Consider the following 4,324-nt stretch of genomic DNA (forward strand, 5'->3'; position numbering starts at 1 on the left):
CCCCAAAATAACTTGGCCTCCAGGGAAGAATAAGGCCATAATACCCAGACATTTTTCCATTAAAAAAGGCTGTTTATACCGCAGCGTTCTCAGATAGAACCAACTACACTCAAAGCATTAATATAACCTTCAATTAGTGTCTAGGCTGAGATGTAAGTGCAGCAACACTCAAATACACTTTATGATGAAAGGTTGAGTGCCAGAGGGCCCTGCTTGCAAAGAACAAGAGTGAACTAATGGTAAGGAAGGTTGCATCTTGCTCACAGAGGAGAATAAACAGAGGCAGGAGAAGGGTGAGGAAGGAGATGAAGGAGGATGAAGACGCATCTACAAGCGCTGCCATTACGGCCGGAGTACAATCAAACACTAGGAGCAGAAAGAGACGCTGTTGGTGGGTGCTGGATAAGTCGAGGTCTGATCAGCAGCTCCATTAGCACAGAAATAAACCTGCAATGACGGCAGGGGAGAGTGAGGAGACAGGGTTTAAACTGGTACTAAGAAGCACTTTGACCTTGACCTGCTCAACAGACCGGCACGCGCGCTTCACAGCACGTCTACTCGGATTATCATGTCGCAACACTTCATGATTAAGGTCTCTGATCCGAACATGATCAAAGCACAACACCCGGCTTCAAAAACGGGGCTTTAGATCGCTTGAATTCCAATTAGCAGTAGCGTTATCAAAAATAACGTCGGTCTAGACAATGACAGGTTTGCTTGAAGTTGAGTCTTCACAGGCAAAGAACTTGTCAGTTTACTTACAGAGAAACGCAACACAGTTATCAATTTCTATGATTCAACAGAAGTTAGAGGTAACTAGAGACAGACGACCATTGTCATGTCTTTCAGTTCGACAAGATTCCATTCTCCGATGCGACACACAACTGTGAGTGGATTGTGAGGAGAGTAAAATACTGAGAGACACACTGTGTCTGCATTTTTCAAGCAGAGCGCGAAGAGAAGATGAATACGGCTTCTTTCATGTGCCTTGTGCAGTCGCATCTATGCACACGCATCCATAGAGTTCATTAATTCCCTGCTGCTTCTGCTCCTACCTATCTAAAGACAATGTATCCAGTAAGAATCTCAATGTGGGTGTCAAGAACACTTTAACTCTGATTAACAGAGGAATTATACGAATCTATGTTCCGCAAGCTTAAGTCAAGCGTAGATTAAGCTTAGTAGGAGAAGATCCATGGAATACGCAGAGACCCTATCCCGGGTAAGGAGTAGGATGGTAAACCCTGATCTGCGCTCTGAGGATTAGGAAACATTAGGACATATGCGCTAACAAGAGAAGAGCATCGGTGAGGCTCTGAGTGGATACACCTGTCTGAGGAAGCAGGGGCACGCGACACTCCTATGTTCCTCTAGCTCCATGTGTCAAACTCAAGGCGCGCGGGGGGAGGGCCAAATCCAGCGCCGTGTAGATTTAATTTCGGCCAAGCCAGGATCATTTTGAATTAACTATCTAGGATCGGGCCAGCCCGCTATACCATTCACACGCTGCAGCTTCTTTCTTGAGACAACAGGGCATGTTTGGTTTGTTCTTTGAGGGAAATAGTTTTTTTGAAGCTGTTGTTGGCCTGTGGAGAAATGTAATCATAAGAAATGACTCGGGAAAAGCTGCAGATAGAGCCATAAGAAATGAATGCAACTGATTATTTAATGTTTAATGTTGTTTTTATAGGCAATAATTTAAGCTTTGTTAGTTCAAGGTTTAATATGTGCAATAAGTTCGTTCAATACGTTTTGCAATAAACATTGAACCAGTCCGGCCCTCGACTAGTACCCATTTTTTTATTTTGGCCCACTGTGTATTTGAGTTTGACACCCCTGGTCTGAGGACAGAGGGTGTCGTATTGTCATACTGATATTCTGTACAAACTGTGAAGTCCACTGAGAAAACTGTAACATTTGTGATATTGGGCTATATAAATAAACATTGATTGATATATTCAGAGGGCATCTAGCGCAGTGGTTTCAAAATCATTCAGAAAAAGGTTAAGAAAGTAACAAAAAGTTCTGCTACACAAAAGTACTTTTTACTTTATTGGAAAATCTTGTCAAATACTTTGGAAAAAGTAAACAATACGAGAAAGTCTGCGACATTTCTTTGGTGGGTGATGTAGGAAAATATTTACCTTAACAAAACATTAGGCCATTACCTAACTTCTGTGTAAAAGACTGGCTTTACCTCTTTAGCCAAAACCACTCTTTGATTGAATTTCTATCAACAGGCGTGTGGCGCAGTGGACTAGTGCGTTGGTGTTAGTATCAGGGGAGCACAGGTTCAAACCCCACTGCAGTCAGCATGTCGTTGTGTCCCTGGGCAAGACACTTCACCCCAAATTTCTCCTGCTTTGGATAAAAGCGTCTAACAAGTGTAATTTACACTTGTTAGACGCTTTTATCCAAAGCAGGAGAAATTTGGGGTGAAGTGTCTTGCCCAGGGACACAACGACATGCTGACTGCAGTGGGGTTTGAACNGTGACGGCTGCAACACACTAGGGTCACGCACATAGATACAAACCCTGCACAGCTGCAGAGAAGCATGCGCACAAAAAGACTTCTGATGCACGCACACACGAGAAGAATGTAGGGTTTCACATCCTGCTTTTAGTACAATACCAACCTGCTTATAGATCTGAGAGCATTTCAATAATGGTTTCATCTCTGGAGGAAAAGCAGTGGCTTTTCTTTGCGTTTTTTTCTTCCTATGTGCATGGAAAGTTTGATGTCATTCAGGAAGTTTTGTTTGTCCCTCTCTGAGTTGTAAGGAGCCTCCAGACACAACTTCTTGCCGACAGATGTGTTACATAATCAGAACTTAATTGCAGTTGATCACGGATCGGCCGGTTTAGAACGTAATGTAATGCACACTCCTTCAAGATCTATTAAAGTCTGTTTCATTCAGGGCTCCTCAAATCCCCTGTAAGCCTCTGCTGAGCGCACAAATTATTAAGACAATCTGCGCTTCACATCATGTGCACTGAGCGAGGGGATCCAGGTTGAACGCTGTGATCCCTCCAAGGTAGGATTTTAAACCTGGAGAGGAAAACACAGGAATGTGGCTTAAGAATGTGACATCCTGTTTACGTTTACTTTTCTGCAAAATACATCTGTATAGATCACTTTGCTGTAAAAATGAATAAACCACAGCTTTCAATTATCTAATACAAAAAAAGCTACTTTAGTTTAGTTTCACAGCTAGCTGTCCATACATTGAATTGAATGTTAGGTTTTGTTCCCTAAAAGATAAAAATACATGTGTCATAAAGCTTAAAATATTCCCTACATATATTGAAGTACTTAAAATAACTGTTACATTACATTACACTTGTTAGACGCTTTTATCCAAAGCAGGAGAAATTTGGGGTGAAGTGTCTTGCCCAGGGACACAACGACATACTGACTGCAGTGGGGTTTGAACCTGTGCTCCCCTGATCCGAACACCAACGCACTAGTCCACCGAGCCACACGCCTGTTGATAGAAATTCAATCAAAGAGTGGTTTTGGCTAAAGAGGTAAAGCTAGTCTTTTACACAGAACTTAGGTAATGGCCTAATGTTTTGTTAAGGTAAATATTTTCCTACATTTCTTAAGCCTTCTTATTCCCTCTCATCACCCACCAAAGAAATGTCGCAGACTTTCTCGTATTGTTTACTCTTTCCGTCCCGTGGAGTACATTTTTCCAAAGTATTTGACAAGATTTTCCAATAAAGTAAAAAGTACTTTTGTGTAGCAGAACTTTTTGTTACTTTCTTAACCTTTTTCTGAATGATTTTGAAACCACTGCGCTAGATGCCCTCTGAATATATCAATCAATCAATCAATGTTTATTTATATAGCCCAATATCACAAATGTTACATTTTTCTCAGTGGACTTCACAGTTTGTACAGAATATCAGTATGACAATACGACACCCTCTGTCCTCAGACCAGGGGTGTCACACTCAAATACACAGTGGGCCAAAATAAAAAAATGGGTACTAGTCGAGGGCCGGACTGGTTCAATGTTTATTGCAAAACTTATTGAAACAAACTTATTGCACATATTAAATCTTGAACTAACAAAGCTTAAATTATTGCCTATAAAAACAACATTAAACATTAAATAATCAGTTGCTTTCATTTCTTATGGCTCTATCTGCAGCTTTTCCAGAGTCATTTCTTATGATTACTTTTCTCCACAGGCCAACAACAGCTTCAACAAAACTATTTCCCTCAAAGAAAAAACCAAACATGCCCTGTTGTCTCAAGAAAGAAAGTGCAGAGGGAAACATCCATGTAAACTCAGGTGCTGCTCTGTGGTGCTAGTTC

This window comes from Notothenia coriiceps, unplaced genomic scaffold (genome assembly GCF_000735185.1).
Source record: "Notothenia coriiceps isolate Sejong01 unplaced genomic scaffold, NC01 NC01_scaffold00027656, whole genome shotgun sequence".
NCBI lineage: Eukaryota > Metazoa > Chordata > Actinopteri > Perciformes > Nototheniidae > Notothenia > Notothenia coriiceps.